The sequence below is a fragment of the Schistocerca cancellata genome, chromosome 9 (assembly GCF_023864275.1).
Source record: "Schistocerca cancellata isolate TAMUIC-IGC-003103 chromosome 9, iqSchCanc2.1, whole genome shotgun sequence".
Taxonomy (NCBI): Eukaryota; Metazoa; Arthropoda; class Insecta; order Orthoptera; family Acrididae; genus Schistocerca; species Schistocerca cancellata.
In genome coordinates this window covers 348,687,519-348,704,987 of record NC_064634.1, presented here as the reverse complement: position 1 = coordinate 348,704,987, position 17,469 = coordinate 348,687,519, and positions in this window count along the sequence as shown.

Below are 17,469 nucleotides of genomic sequence, written 5' to 3'. Positions count from 1 at the left end.
ATCTTTGGATTCTACACATTTTTTCGTGTGAAGCTTATTTTTCGAATTATTCTGGTTTGTCAACTTAAAATTTATACCCTGTATATAAATGAATATCTGTTTGTTCTTCGTCTGTGGGTTCCTATACAGTTCATCCAAATACGATGACCCTTTGCTGAGGTGCTCAGCACATGTCCGCAAAAATTACTGCAGAGATGAGAACCAGTTACTTCCCATAGCGACGGCGGTGAAAAGCTGGTGATACAACAGTATAACTATAAACGCTTGCAGTAATTTCTACAAAATTTTGTATATGTATGGTATAAAGGGTGTACGCGCAGGTATTTTTACACACTGATCAGCCAGAGCGTTATGACCACCGATCTACTACCGATACAAACCCGCCTAAGAGATAGCAGCGTCACCTGGGGAGGAATGACGGCTAGTCAGACACACGCACGGTGTAGTATCAGTCAGCTTGCTGTCCGTGTGACGCGCGATCTATCTAACAAGGGAACCTCACCATCGCACCTCCGTCAGATTTAGTTATAAGTTGGCACAGTGGATAAGCCTTGAAAAACTGAACACAGATCAATCGAGAAAACAGGAAGAAGTTGTGTGGAACTATGAAAAAATAAGCAAAATATACAATCTGAGTAGTCCATGTCCAAGATATGCAACTTCAAGGAGAGTCTGAGCCAAGGAGCGCCGTGGTCCCGTGGTTAGCGTGAGCAGCTGCGGAACGAGAGGTCCTTGGTTCAAGTCTTCCCTCGAGTGAAAAGTTTAATTCTTCAGTTTATGTGAGAAACTATTATGTTTTCATCCCTTTTTGGGAGTGATTATAATACCTACCAGAAAACCTAAATCGGGCAAGGTAGAAGAATCTTTTTACCCATTCGCCAAGTGTTCTACACTCCTGGAAATGGAAAAAAGAACACATTGACACCCGTGTGTCAGACCCACCATACTTGCTCCGGACACTGCAAGAGGGCTGTACAAGCAATGATTACACGCACGGCACAGCGGACACACCAGGAACCGCGGTGTTGGCCGTCGAATGGCGCTAGCTGCGCAGCATTTGTGCACCGCCGCCGTCAGTGTCAGCCAGTTTGCCGTGGCATACGGAGCTCCATCGCAGTCTTTAACACTGGTAGCATGCCGCGACAGCGTGGACGTGAACCGTATGTGCAGTTGACGGACTTTGAGCGAGGGCGTATAGTGGGCATGCGGGAGGCCGGGTGGACGTACCGCCGAATTGCTCAACACGTGGGGCGTGAGGTCTCCACAGTACATCGATGTTGTCGCCAGTGGTCGGCGGAAGGTGCACGTGCCCATCGACCTGGGACCGGACCGCAGCGACGCACGGATGCACGCCAAGACCGTAGGATCCTACGCAGTGCCGTAGGGGACCGCACCGCCACTTCCCAGCAAATTAGGGACACTGTTGCTCCTGGGGTATCGGCGAGGACCATTCGCAACCGTCTCCATGAAGCTGGGCTACGGTCCCGCACACCGTTAGGCCGTCTTCCGCTCACGCCCCAACATCGTGGAGCCCGCCTCCAGTGGTGTCGCGACAGGCGTGAATGGAGGGACGAATGGAGACGTGTCGTCTTCAGCGATGAGAGTCGCTTCTGCCTTGGTGCCAATGATGGTCGTATGCGTGTTTGGCGCCGTGCAGGTGAGCGCCACAATCAGGACTGCATACGACCGAGGCACACAGGGCCAACACCCGGCATCATGGTGTGGGGAGCGACCTCCTACACTGGCCGTACACCACTGGTGATCGTCGAGGGGACACTGAATAGTGCACGGTACATCCAAACCGTCATCGAACCCATCGTTCTACCATTCCTAGACCGGCAAGGGAACTTGCTGTTCCAACAGGACAATGCACGTCCGCATGTATCCCGTGCCACCCAACGTGCTCTAGAAGGTGTAAGTCAACTACCCTGGCCAGCAAGATCTCCGGATCTGTCCCCCATTGAGCATGTTTGGGACTGGATGAAGCGTCGTCTCACGCGGTCTGCACGCCCAGCACGAACGTTGGTCCAACTGAGGCGCCAGGTGGAAATGGCATGGCAAGCCGTTCCACAGGACTACATCCAGCATCTCTACGATCGTCTCCATGGGAGAATAGCAGCCTGCATTGCTGCGAAAGGTGGATATACACTGTACTAGTGCCGACATTGTGCATGCTCTGTTGCCTGTGTCTATGTGCCTGTGGTTCTGTCAGTGTGATCATGTGATGTATCTGACCCCAGGAATGTGTCAATAAAGTTTCCCCTTCCTGGGACAATGAATTCACGGTGTTCTTATTTCAATTTGCAGGAGTGTAGTTAGGTGGGTCGACAACATATTCCTGTCATGTGACGCACATGCCATCACCAGTGTCGTATAGAATGTATCAGACGTGCTTTCCTGTGGAGGAATCGGTTGACCTATGACCTTGCGATCAAATGTTTTCGATTCCCATTGGAGAGGCACTTCCTTTCGTCTACTAATCGCACGGTCGCACGCTTTTGCGGTGCGGTCGCAAAGCACAGACACTAAACTTATTACAGTGAACAGAGAAGTCAATGAACGAACGGACAGATCATAACTTTGCGAAAATAAATGAAGTAAAATTTTCACTCGAGGGAAGACTTGAATCAATGACCTCTCACTTCGCAGTTCCTCACGCTAACCACGGGACCACGGCGCTCCTAACCTCTCATTATCCTTGATGTTGCCTATCTTGCACATGGACTACTCAGTTTGTATATTTTGCTTATTTTTTCATAGTTCCACACAACTTCTTCCTGTTTTCTCAATTGATCTGTGTTCAGTTTTTCAAGGCCTATCCACTGCGCCAACTTATTACTAAATCTGAAGGGGATGCGATGGGGAGGTTCCCTTGTGAGTTTGACCGAGGGCAGATTTTGATGGCCCTTACACTCGGCGCTAGCATTTCGGCAACTGCACGACTTGCCGGGTGTTCGAGGAGTGCTATGGTCAGCGTCTGCAACACGTGGTGACACAGAAATGAAACCACGTTCAGATCTCGTGGAGATGGGAGGCCACGCCTCATTACATATGTCGGACGTCGTGGGCTGGGCAAACTGGAAAAAGAGGGCAGGAGGCAAACTGTGGCGTAACTAACATCAGACTTTAATGCCGTGTGTCTGAACACAGTGCACTGAACACTCCTAACGACGGCCCTCCGCCGACGACGAACCATGCATGTTACAATGTTAACACCACGACATCGGCAACTACAACAGAAATGGGCACGTGAACATCGACACTGGACATTGACACAGTGGCAGTGATCGGATGAATCCCGATACCTTCCTCATCATTCCGAAGTGAGGGCGTCAATCCGTCTCCTTCCAGGGGAACGTCTGCTTGACACCTTTACCGCGGGACGGAGACAAGCTAGCAGTGGATCTATTATGCTCTGGGGAACATTTACGTAGGCAGCCCTGGGTCCAGTGGAGCTCTTGCATAGCACCATGACGACCAAGGACTATCTTATACTGGTTGCAGACGACGAACAACCGTTCATGACGATCATGTTACGCCGGCCGCTGTGGCCGAGCGGTTCTACGCGCTTCAGTCTGGAACCGCGCGACCGCTACGGTCGCAGGCTCGAATCCTGCCTCGGGCATAGATGTGTGTGACGTCCTTAGGTTAGTTAGGTTTAAGTAGTTCTAAGATCTAGGGGACTGATGACCTCAGATGTAAAGTCCCATAGTGCTCAGAGCCATTTGAACCTTTTTTTTATTTTTTTTAATCATGTTTCCCGACGACAGTGGCATTTTTCAAGAAGATAATGCGCCATGTCACAAGGCCATGACTGTGATCGAGTGGTTCGAGGAACACAGTGGCGACTTCCAATTGATGTGCCGGGCCCCGACTCACCAAACCTGAAACTGATCGAACACGTGTCGTGTGATTGAACGAGTCGCCACAGCTCATTGCACCCTCCCCGGAATTTACATGAATTAGATGACTTGTGTGTGCAGATGTGATGCCAACTACACCCAGCGATCTACCGAGGCCTCATTGCTTCCATGACATGACAAGTCGCTACTGTTATCCGTGATGAGGGTGGACATATTGACTATGGGGTTGATGGTCATAACGTTCTGGCTAATCAGTGTACGTGGTACCTTAATATTTACACACATTAGTGTGTTGCTAATTTTTTCTCTGCATCGACCAATCTTCGCGCAAAGCCGTCACATATTTTTCTACTTCACGTTTTCTGCATAGTCGTAATCGCACCACGATGTGGACTACGCCTCTCAGTATAGACTAATCATTTTGCGTTGACGTGTCCACATTTCAACACCTGACTCGCTGCCCAGGGGAAAATGAGTGTTAATGGCTTGCTCTTACTACATGTACTTGGATACTGACCAATCCAAAAACATACGACTTGTAATAGCTATAATTATTAGCTTGCAAATGACTACACCGTCCTCAGTCACCAATTGAAATCACCACCCTTATAGCAATTACACCTTGCCTTGTATGTATAACTCATTATTTCTTCAAGTGGCTCAAATGGGTCTGAGTACGATGGGACTTAACTTCTGAGGTCATCAGACCCCTAGAACTTAGAACTACTTAAACTTAACTAAGGACATCACACACATTCATGCCCGATGGAGGATTCGAACCTGCGACCGTAGCAGCCGCGCGGTTCCGGACTGAAGCGCCTAGAGCCGCTCGGCCACCGCGGCCAGCCATTATTTGTTAATCGTATATAAATAACTGCTGTGGACGTGTTATACCCATACTACATCTGGGGGTACATATGCTGGTCCGAAGCCGTGACATTTAAAAATATTCGATAAAAGTCTACATTTGTATCGAGTCCATACTTATCGGAGTCGCTTGCCTCACTGGTGATAGTCTCAATAAATATGCACCGCTAGCAGAATGGATGTGTCGCATGAGTGAGGGGCACAAAGTGATATATCGACGTAAGTCTGGGACGACTAAAACAAATTTTTTTTTCGTAATTGGTTCATGTATCACTTGCGAAAATTACATTGAGAGTAAGACATCCATAGCATCCGTATGGCTGAAGGTCGTGATGAAAATTGATGACATGAATGCACAACTCGGAGAGTCGTGGAGAAATATCAAACAATTTTGGTATGTACGTGGCTCATTAGATTTACACTGCAACGGATACGGGGCACACAGTTTGAGAGATGGAACAGCACTTCCTCGTTACCGTCTATATTGTTCATATCGCTGACTTTCTTGAAACAAAAGAAGTACGAAGGAAATTGTTTGTTGTTGGAAGCCTAAGGCGTATCCCCGGCAACACGGGGGAAGAGACAATTGCGACATAAGTATCTGGCACTACAGCCCCACTAGTGACGCCGCTCGAGGTTGGGTTTACGATGATTTCAAATAATTTTGGGCAGTTTAAACTGACGTTTAATGGGAGGAACACTGCTTAACATCTCGGAATTCTGCCAATGGCTGCACCGACGTTGGCGTGCGATTATGGTACTGACGACTTTTGCTGAGCGGCTGTATGTGTTCAGTTCGGAAGTAGTTTTTCCTGAAAGGTAAGTGTTTCGTTTGGGAAGTAGAAGGTCATTGTCTTTCATTTATTTTGTACATCTAAATGTGTCTGGTTTACATATGTGTACCCACTTAAAACGAAAAAGAGGCTTTGCAACGCATGCCTGCTACAGTTAGTTTAAAACAAAAGGGAAAGTGCTATAATTATGATTTAAGAAGATATACCTTTTCTGGAATTGTGTTTTTATTATAATTTTAGCTTCCATTTTCTTGATTTTACGGAAGCTATGTCAGTGATTACCTTGTTGTAAAAATAGTAAACAGTCAGTCATTGATTATGTCAGTGATGACAAGTTTAACAGCTTGAGCAGTGCAGGCGATGACAATGGTAGAGCGTACGTTCGTTTGCGCGATGGTTGAACTAAAGTGGTTCCCAACTTGCGGTTCATTACCACCCTATATAATTTTCAGAACGGTACAAACAAAAGTGTTCAACTGTGTTTCCGTCACGAAACCAAATTATTTAAAAACAGTACTATTATCACTATTTCATGAGAATTTAATATTGATTATACAAGTTATTAACATTTAATTTAATACTAGCGTTAATGAATGACACAGTGTAGTGGAGATTACAGCATGCGAATCGAATGTATGAACAGGATGTTCCTCACCTAGTCCACTAACAATACACATATTTCGTACCATTGATCTATGAGAGCAAAAGTGAGATATATACCTCAATTATATCTACAGCACTGCTATAGCGCTTACAGAGTACGCCCTACACCGTATTATTACTACATTATTATTATGTTAGTGAGAGTGTTGAGACAAAAGATTAGCAACCTGAAGTCTTCGAATATCTACCAGTTTAGAAATGAGAAGTCCTTTACTCAAGTGATTTAGAAACAGTTGGACTTACGTATAGTGGACACATTCCAATTTGGTTGATTTTAGATGGGAGTGCAAGGTACGGGTGAAGCAAGTGTCACTAGGGATAGGAAGTTTGCAGAGGGGGCATGTTTCGTAGCAGTGTGAATAGTTAGCTTGCTTTACTGAGAAGAAGTTGTAGGTAGCAGTCGCGGTGCACTGACGATTGCTTCATCATTCTATAAAAACAGGTATTACAAATAAGCAGTACAAACTGTCTCATTGACTCATTAGTTTGTCATTTAAAAAAAAAAACCTACAGAAAATAAATTTATTTTATCTTTCGGCATTTTAAAAATGAACCTCTTCCGGTTAATTTTCAACCCGAATTTCTTCCTCGTATTTTTTTGCCACTTTTTGCACCCCTTCTATGCCTACGACCTTTGCGGGGGTTTACCCCGGCAGCCCTATGGAGCTGCATATAGGGCACCAACATTCATCACGTTATAACGAATGGGGAATTGCCTCTAGCTGGTGGTATCCTTCTTAGAGATCCATATTTTATTTTATTCGCCTCATCCCCTTATCGTTTCCGTTAAAATTATCATGTTGTTGTTGCTGTGGTCTTCAGTCCTGAGACTGGTTTGATGCAGCTCTCCATTATACTCTACCCTGTGCAAGCTTCTTCATCTCCCATTACCTACCGCAACATACATCCTTCCGAATCTGCATAGTGTATTCATCTCTTGATCTCCCTCTACGATTTTTACCCTCCACGCTGCCCTCCAATACTAAATTGGTGATCCCTTGATGCCTCAGAACATGTCCTACAAACCGGTCCGTTCTTCTTGTCAAGTTGTGCCACAAACTTCTCTTCTCCCCAATTCTATTCAATACATCCTCATTAGTTACGTGATCTACCCATTTAATCTTCAGCATTCTTCTATAGCACCACATTTCGAAAGCTTCTATTCTCTTCTTGTCCAAACTATTTATCGTCCATGTTTCTCTCCCATACATGGCTACACTCCATACAAATACTTTCAGAAACGACTTCCTGACACTTAAATCTATACTCGATGTTAACAAATTTCTCTTCTTCAGAAACGCTTTCCTTGCCATTGCCAGTCTACATTTTATATCCTCTCTACTTCGACTATCATCAGTTATTTTGCTCCCCAAATAGCAAAACTCCTTTACTACTTTAAGTGTCTCATTTCCTAATCTAATTCCCTCAGCATCACCCGACTTAACTCCACTACATTCCATTATCCTCGTTTTGCTTTTTTTGTGTCCATCTCATACCCTCCTTTCAAGGCACTGTCCATTCCGTTCAACTGCTCTTCCAAGTCCTTTGCTGTCTCTGACAGAATTACAGTGTCATCGGCGAACCTCAAAGTTTTTATTTCTTCTCCATGGATTTTAATACCTACTCGGGACTTTTCTTTTGTTTCCTTTACTGCTTGCTCAATATACAGATTGAATAGCATCGGGGAGAGGCTACAACCCTGTCTCTCTCTCTTCCCAAGCACTGATTCCCTTTCATGCCCCTCGACTCTTATAAGTGCCGTCCGGTGTCTGTACAAATTGTTAATAGCCTTTCGCTCCCTGTATTTTACCCCTGCCACTTTCAGAATTTGAAAGAGAGTATTCCAGTCAACATTGTCAAAAGCTTTCTCTAAGTCTACAAATGCTAAAAACGTAGGTTTCCCTTTCCTTAACCTTTCTTCTAAGATAAGTCGTAGGGTCAGTATTGCCTCACGTGTTCCAACATTTCTGCGGAATCCAAAGTGATCTTCGCCGAGGTCGGCTTCTACCAGTTTATCCATTCGTCTGTAAACAATTCGCGTTAGTATTTTGCAGCTGTGACTTATTAAACTGATAGTTCGGTAATTTTCACATTTGTCAACACCTGCTTTCTTTGGGATTGGAATTATTATATTCTTCTTGAAGTCTGAGGGTATTTCGCCTGTCTCATACATCTTGCTCACCAGATGGTAGAGTTTTGTAGGCCTGGCTCTCCCAAGGCCGTCAGTAGTTCTAATGGAATGTTGTCTACTCCCGGGGCCTTGTTTCGACTTATCTTTCAGTGCTCTGTCAGTCTCTTCACGCAGTATCATATCTCCCATTTCATCTACATCTACCTCCTCTTCCATTTCCATAATATTATCCTCAAGAACATCGCCACTGTATAGACCCTCTATATACTCCTTCCACCTTTCTGCTTTCCCCTCTTTGCTTGGAACTGGGTTTCCATCTGAGCTCTTGATATTCATGCAAGTGGTTCTCTTTTCTCCAAAGGTCTCTTTAATTTTCTTGTAGGCAGTATCCATCTTACCCCTTGTGAGATAAGCCTTTACATCCTTACATTTATCCTCTAGCCATCCCTGCTTAGCCATTTTACACTTCCTGTCGATCTCATTTTTGAGACGTTTGTATTCCTTTTTGCCTGCTTCATTTGCTGCATTTTTGTATTTTCTCCTTTCATCTATTAAATTCAGTATCTCTTTTGTTACCCAAGGATTTCTACTAGCCCTCGTCTTTTTACCTACTTGATCCTCTGCTGCCTTTACTACTTCATCCCTCAGAGCTACCCATTCTTCTACTGTATTTCTTTCCTGCATTCCTGTCAACTGTTCCCTTTTGCTGTCCCTGAAAATCAGTACAACCTCTGTTTCTTTCAGTTTATCCAGGTCCCATCTCCTTAAATTCCCACCATTGTGCAGTTTCTTCAGTTTTAATCTACAGTTCATAACCAATAGATTGTGGCCAGAGTCCACATCTGCGCCTGGAAATGTCTTACAATTTAAAATCTGGTTCCTAAATCTCTGTCTTGCCACTAGATAATCTATCTGAAACTTTTAGTATCTCCACGGTTCTTCCATCTATATAACCTTCTTTCATGATTCTTGAACCAAGTGTTAGCTATGATTAAGTTATGCTCTGTGCAAAATTCTATCAGGCGGCTTCCTCTTTCATTTCTTAGCCCCAATCCATATTCACCTACTACGTTTCCTTCTCTTCCTTTTCCTACTGTCGAATTCCAGTCACCCATGACTATTAAATTTTCGTCTCCCTTCACTACCTGAATAATTTCTTTTATCTTATTATACATTTTAGCAATTTCTTCATCATCTGCAGTGCTAGTTGTCATATAAACTTGTACTACCGTAGTAGGCGTGGGCTTCGTGTTTATCTTGGCCACAATAATGCGTTCACTATGCTGTTTGCAGTAGCTTACCCGCACTCCTATTTTTTTTATTAATTATTAAACCTACTCCTGCATTATCCTTATTTGATTTTGTATTTATAACCCTGTAGTCACCTGACCAGAAGTCTTGTTCCTCCTGCCACCGAACTTCACTAATTCCCACTATATCTAACTTTAACCTATCCATTTCCCTTTTTAAATTTTCTAACCTACCTGCCCGATTAAGGGATCTGACATTCCACGCTCCGATCCGTAGAACGCCAGTTTTCTTTCTCTTGATAAAGACGTCCTCTTGAGTAGTCCCCGCCCGGAGATCCGAATGGTGGACTATTTTACCTCCGGAATATTTTACCCAAGAGAACGCCATCATCGTTTAATCATAGAGTAAAGCTGCATGCCCTCGGGAAAAATTACGGCTGTAGTTTCCCCCTGCTTTCAGCCGTTCGCAGTACCACAACAGCAAGGCCGTTTTGGTTAGTGTTACAGGGCCAGATCAGTCAATCATCCAGACTGTTGCTCCTGCAGCTACTCAAAAGGCTGCTGCCCCTCTTCAGGAACCACACGTTTGTCTGGCCTCTCAACAGATACCCCTCCGTTGTGGTTGCACCTACGGTACGGCTATCTGTATCGTTGAGGCACGCAAGCCTCCCCACCAACGGCAAGGTCCATGGTTCATGGGGGATAAAAAAAAAATTATCATAATGAACAAAATTACTAACATTCACATAACCTAACACACTAGGAACTTTACCTAATTCCAAAGTGGTGTTGGTGTCAGGATCAACTACTCATTTTATTTGTAATCTAGTAATTAATGTTTTCGTCAGATTTGCCCTTAACATTTTTATTAGTGTCTAGTGCAGAATATTTTCGTTCATTACCTTTATTAGAAGGTGCAGTGGTATTAACAAAACATGAAATACAATATTTTCAAACACTTCATGTTAACGGATTACAATAGTGCAATAAATATTGTCTAACATAACTGCACTAAGCAACTTTTCTGGGGGTTTCTTTATTTTCCGAAATGTATTTGTAAAGTTTGATTGTACATAACAGATTTGTTTTTACATCAGATCAATTTAACAAATGCAACTTGACTGCATTATGATTGCACTTTGTAATTTGTGCGTACAATATGTTTTGAACTTCACATTTTGTTAATAACGTAGTACCTTCTGATGGTTTAAGAATGAACGAAAATATATGACTAGATAAAATTCTCTCGGGCTACCAGTCATGTCAAGTGGTGCAAAATTCACGAGCTTTCAGCCGAGTACGTCTCGTCCGTTGTCAAGTGGTGATTGGTTGCTGCTACTATACTTATATACCCGCGCTGCTTTGTGTGACGTCACTGGTGCTCGCTCCAGCCCCACCGATGGCAGAGTCCCAAGATGTGCTTAGCTGCAGAGTGTATTACAGAATTTCTTATTTCAGTCGCTTCTTTTGTTACTTTATCCCAGGAACTATTAGTCCGTGTAGTAAGAGATGTTTCGTTGAATGCAAGGCGATGTTCGTTTTCTAGAGTATGCTCTGCTACCGCTGGTTTCTTGCGGTACCGCAGGCTGCGTTCCACGCAGCGCTGTTCAGTAGCAAGCACAGTCTGTCCGACATAAAGCTGTCCACACCCCGCATGGTATTTTATATACCCCTGGCGTTCTTAGGCCTACATTGCCTTTCGCAGGCCTCATGAGTTGACGAATGTTTGCTAGAGCCTGGAAGACCGAATCGATTTTATACGTCTTTATGCAAGTGTTGAAGCAAAACGTGTACAACAACCGCCAGATTTCTTAAGCCACTCTTCCGCAAACACGTAAGCAGAAACACACCCTGGAGGGCGCGAAGAAGTTTGCATGCGTGCCGTTCTGTCGACACTTACAGGAAAGATTAGCCTGTTCCTAGAGAGCCATAAAATAGATTCGGTCTTCAGGGCTCCTGCTAAAAATTGTCGACTCAAAGAGACCTGTAAAAGACGATGTAGTCCTCAGGACGCCAGGAGTATATAAAATGCTGTGTGGGCGGGGACAGTTTTATGTCGAACAAATTATGCGTACTATTGAACAGCGCTGTGCAGAAAACGAGGGATTTTTTCACCTGCGATATCATCAGAAATCAGTGGAAGGAGAGCAGACGTTATATTTAATACATGGACTTGCAGTTTCGGGGTATCGACATAAAAGAGGCGATTGATATAAAAGTTAGTGACAAAACCCTTAATAAAGACGGCGCCTGCAACTAAGCATGGTTTGGGACCCGGCCAACGGAAGGTTGACGTAGAAGCGGCGTGTACGCAAAAAAATATTATCATATGTAGCGCTGGAGCCAGTATAAGTGACGTTACAGAAGACAGCGTGGCTACTTAATGACGGTAGTAGCAACCAAAAGACAGCAACATCTTAACAAAGGCCGAGGAGTACTCGGCCGAAAGCTTGTGGATTTTAAAGCACCTGGAGCGGATGGAAGCCCTAGAGAATTTTATCATGAACGAATATGTTCGAAACTACTCTCTAATAAAAATATTGTAGGCAACTTTAATTAATAAATTACAGATAAAAAGAACTGTTGCTATGTACAAACTAATTAATCGCCTGCACTGGGAAACGTTTCTTGTAACGGAGAACATGAAATAAACTTTAGTGAGACTAGCGTTATAACGAAGACAACCCATTTATCACGTGCGCTTGTATACAGAGGCAGTAGAAATTTATAAATACCACATCGCTTTTAACAGAAATAAGGATGGATTTATAGTAAAATATGGATGCCGACTTTTCACCAAGAGAGTCACCACCAACTATTTTTAACAGAGAGCGATGAGTACCCGCCAGAGTTTTAATCACGCATGCTGGTGCTCTCTCTACAGTTCAAATGCGCCTGCAAATTCTGAGGCCTCTCGGACTTTCTATACAGTAGCCGATTCTGCTCTGAAGATCTCTCCTGCGCTTTGGAACAAAACTTAATTGAATATTTTTTTTTTACTACCGGAAAGAGTCCATTAACACTGATCTTCCAGTCCGGCAACGTTTCACCAAGAAATCTGCACGGCTCTCATTATTGAAGGCTGCATGGGGCATTGCTGCTACTCATAACAAAGCTGGGGGTTCCCCTTCCCAATTTCCGAAGTTGTGTGTTCCGCACAAACCGTCAGTGATGACAAATGTAAATGTGGTCTGGAAGTGTTAACCTGAAATTTCTAAATTACACTATTTCTTATTTTTGAGAGTCTTCATCGGAAGGTTTGGCAAGTGGTGGGAAGCAGCTCCATACCAGTAAAGCAGAGGAAGCGTTACACGCAATTTATGGCTCAAATTGCTAGAGGACTGCAGCGATGGATACATTATGTATCTCATCAAAGCCCCTATCATGCAAATGAGCAAGTAACTATTTGGGTAAACGCTTTAGCACGCTCCTGAGCTAACGGAAATTGGCAAAGCTGGATCTCGGTACAGGAACTGGAAAGCACATGTTTGCATTATCAATGTACCACACCCATACACTGTGGAACAGAGCCTCTGCAGCACGCAGGGCACACGACAGCGTTAAGCAAGCCTTCGGGCATCGACAAGGTATTATCAAGCATCGCTCGTGCTTCACTAGTGGAAAATATCAACGGCAACCTGTAATTACCTCGAGGAGAGGTTATATGTAATTTATTTTGTCGCTTCTCTGATCGTTAATATGAGGACGAGAACAATTTGCTCATCTCCTGTCGTTCATCGTTTCAGCCTTTCTTTTAGTGTATCTATCATTTTGTTTATTGTTTTGGGAAGTTACTGATCGTTATCAGAAATTCTCAATTGTTTTGTCCTTAAAGTTCAAAGTGTTCTCACCATCACACGTGTGTCCTGTTAATACAATGCCAAAGTGCTCGTTGGCCGTCTCGTCGTGTCTGGTTCCAAAAGAGTGGAACAATGTGAAGCGAAATATTATGTACCACAACAAATACGAGGGTTATTCGGAAAGTAAGGAACGATCGGTCGCGAAATGGAAACCACAGTAAACAATGATGAAGTTTTTGCGCAGGTGTGTTGGGCAGTTTCTCTAGTATGCCCATCGATCGCGTTACGTTCTTCTTTTTAGTTCTGAGCACACAGGAAGCACATAAAGATATCTAGAACAATAGTGTCTCCCGCCAAGTACAAGGGCCTGATGATACATTTCGCCTGAAGGTATGCAGCCAACATTACATAACTGTCGTGCATTTTCTTCTTCAGGACAATTGTCAGCCGCATTCTGCAGTGGCAATGAAGATGCTCCTGCATCGTTTTCAATTGGAAATGTTTGATTGCCCACAATACAGCCCGTAAGTGTCTCATCTCTACTCACATGAACCGCTGGCTATAAAGACAACATTTTGGCACAGACAACGAGCTGTAGGCCAGCGTAGAGAACTGGAAGAAAGCACTGGCTGCTGCCTTCTATAACGAGGGTATTGGAAAGTTGGTACAACGCTACGACAGACGTCTAAGTCGGATCGGCGACTATGGAGTTAAGTAGCTGTAAGGTGTAAATAACTGTTGCAAGTAAAACAGTTTTTATTTTTATTGTGGTTTCCATTTCGCGACCTATCGTTCCTCACTTTCCGAGTAGCCCTCGTATGTCCTTCGAGTGACTATCAACTAGCAGAGTAGAGCAGAGGACCATAGTATACTGATTAACATTACACTCTCAGTCATGACACCACAATATATAGAGACGAAAACTTAGCGACTGGAGTAGCTTGGAGTACAATCCCTGTGTACTGCTGCCTAAAGAAACAAAAAGTGTGTCTTCTCGGCAAATCGTGTCATGTACCTATGTGTAGTAGGTATTCGTTGTTTCTGTCTTCTCTGGATAAGTATCGGGATAGTGTAGCAACATAATTTCCCGGAATAAGTATCGTTCTCAGCGTGAGGCAGACGTCACTGGACTGTCCTACAGCATAAGTAAGACAACAGAAAGTAGTTGAAGATGACTCCAAGGCATCAACGAGCTACTGCAATCAGACAAGACGGTTCTCTCTTGCCTACTTTATATGGGAACATCTGTTGGAATCTAACTGATGTGGGGACTGGAAACAGCAAGAAAGCATACAAAACGAAACTGCACTATTCGCAGTCATCTTAGTAAAATAGGGTTGCATGTGTTTGGCCCTTGGTAGGTATCTCATAAACAGTCTTCCAGTAGCACAGGAAAAAGGGCGTTTAGTAAGGGTAGGCATCAGGATTGGTCGAAGTTCTTACATCCGCACCACCTCAAGTGGCACTGTGGTGGTTTGAAGATGGAGGGCCGCGTACGCTGATCCAGTGCCTGCTACACCAGACGTGTAGGGCGGACGTGTGGCCGAATTCTGGGGATGGCTGGTGCAGCTAAATACTTTGCGAGCTTAAACAAAACAGTTTATACGAAGGAAGTCGTTAGAGTTCTAACAAAAACAATATTAAAAAAGATATTTTGGTACAAATCGCTTTATCTATTCCCGAAATATTCATCTACCAAATTTACGCAAATCTCCAAGTGTTCGAAAAAGTTTATACTTTGTTTTGGTATCTCCAAAAAATTGTTTTGTAACGGTTCCACAGCTTCCTCAGGTGATGAACATTGTTGTAGATTGATTTCTGTTTGATGTAAGTGAACAGAAAGCGTCGCTATGAGGGAAATGAGGTGAAGAGGATCATTGAGACATAAATTACATTTTTTTTTTACATCTACGTCTACATATATAAACATATACCGCAAGCCACCGTACAGTGCGTGCTGGAGGGAACTCTGTACCAGTATTACTCATTACCTTTCGTGTTCCACTTGTAAAAAGAGCGAGGAGAAAACTTCTATCTATATGCCACCGTACAATCCCTATTCCTTGTATCTTACTGTTGTGTACATAGTTCCACGTAGTCAGCGCGTACACAACTTTCCCACTAGAGCACGCCCCGCTAAGCACAACAGTGCACGCGCAGCGCTCGTCCGTCTCCGCACTACGAGATGGCGCTGCCATAGGGACAGACCAAATTCTGCTTCCGCCGTTCCCGTATTAATATGTAACGCAGCCAATGAGATTGCTGCTAACGTAGAACCTTTTCTCCTCGCTGATCACATTCGCGCAGTGATACACGAACGCACAAGGTATTATAACGAGTGTACAGGTCTGTACACCTCCGATTAGTCAGTCTGTACCAGTCTGCATTAGTCTGTACCAGTCTGTACGAGTTCTACATTTGTCTGTACCAGTCTATAGTCAAGTTTCAGTCTGCGCCCAATAAATTACCGTATTCCTGTACATAGCCATGAAGATAAATGTATAGACACACTTGTGAAGTATCAAAGATACATGTGAGAATAAGATTAACGTACCAATACCAAAGGAACTTCAGATTGTCAATTGTAAATAGCATCCAGAACCAAGTTAAGTAATTTTTATGCTTGTTGTTATTTTAATAAATGTGGGTGAAAATTAATCAAGTTCTGTTTAAAGTTGGTCACCATCAATCTGCTACTCTAAGCGTGCAAGTGGCATTTCTATCGTCTGACCTAACGGCATAAGATAAACGCGCCACTATAAGACCACGGGACATATTGCTGACACTTGCCTACTTCGTTAGAGCGACAAGTCAAATAATCTGATGGTGGGTGTACCGAAGGTCTTACAGTACGCACACCACACTTACCTTGGTGGTCCTTATACCAAATGTACATCTGCAGCGAGATGTAAATGCCGGTCTTTCAATTTTCTCAATAGTTTTCTTCGAAAAGAACGTCGCCTTGCCTCCAGGGATTTCCCATTCGACTTCTCGAAGTATCTCCGTAATACCTGAGTACTGTTCGCACCTACCCTTAACAAATGTAGCAGCCTGCTCCTTATCTTCGATATCTTCCTTTAATCCGACCTGATTTGGATCCCAAACACTCAGACAGTACTCAAAAATCAGTCGCACTAGTGGCCTATATGCCGTCTCCTTTACAAAAAATGGGTCAAATTGCTCTGAGCACTATGGGTCTTAACTCCTGAGGTCATCAGTGCCCTAGAACTTAGAACTACTTAAACCTAACTAACCTAAGGACATCACACACATCCATGCCCGAGACAGGATTCGAACCTGCGACAATAGTGGTCGCGCAGGTCCAGACTTTAGCGCCTAGAACCGCTCGGCCACCAATGCCGGCTCTCCTTTACAGATGAACCACACTTTCCTGAAAGTCTCCCAACAAACCAGACTCGACTATTCGGCTTCCCTAATACAATCGTTACATGATCGTTCCATTTCACATCACTCTGCAACGTTACGGCCAGATATTTAACCGCCGCGACTGTGTCAAGCAGTGTACTACTAATGCTGTACTCGAACATTCCGGTATTGTTTTTTCTACTCAATTCTTTAACTTACAGTTTTCTACATTTATCACACCAGCTAGAAATCTCGTCTATTTCTGTCCTCCTAAAGTCAGTCTCTGAAGACATCTTCCCGCACACCGCAGCATCATGAGCGAACAGTCCCATATTGCGGCTCACCCTGTCCGCCAGGTCATCTATGTAAACAGAAAACAACAACGGTCCTATCACACTTTCCTGGGGCACTCCTGTCGATAATTTTGTCTGTGATGAACATTCTCCACAGAGGAAAACGTACTGGGTGCTATTACTTAAAAGGTCTTCGATCCACTAACATTCCCGGCCAGTGTGGCCGAGCGGTTCTAGGTGGAAGTCCGAAACCGTGCGACTACCTCGGTCGCAGGTTCGAATCCTGCCTCGGGCATGGATGTGTGTGATGTCCTTAGGTTAGTTAGGTTTAAATATTTCTAAGTTCTAGGGGACTTACGACCGCAGATGTTAAGTCCCATAGTGGTCAGAGCCATTTGAACCATTTCGATCCACCCACATATCTGAGAAGCTATTTCGTATG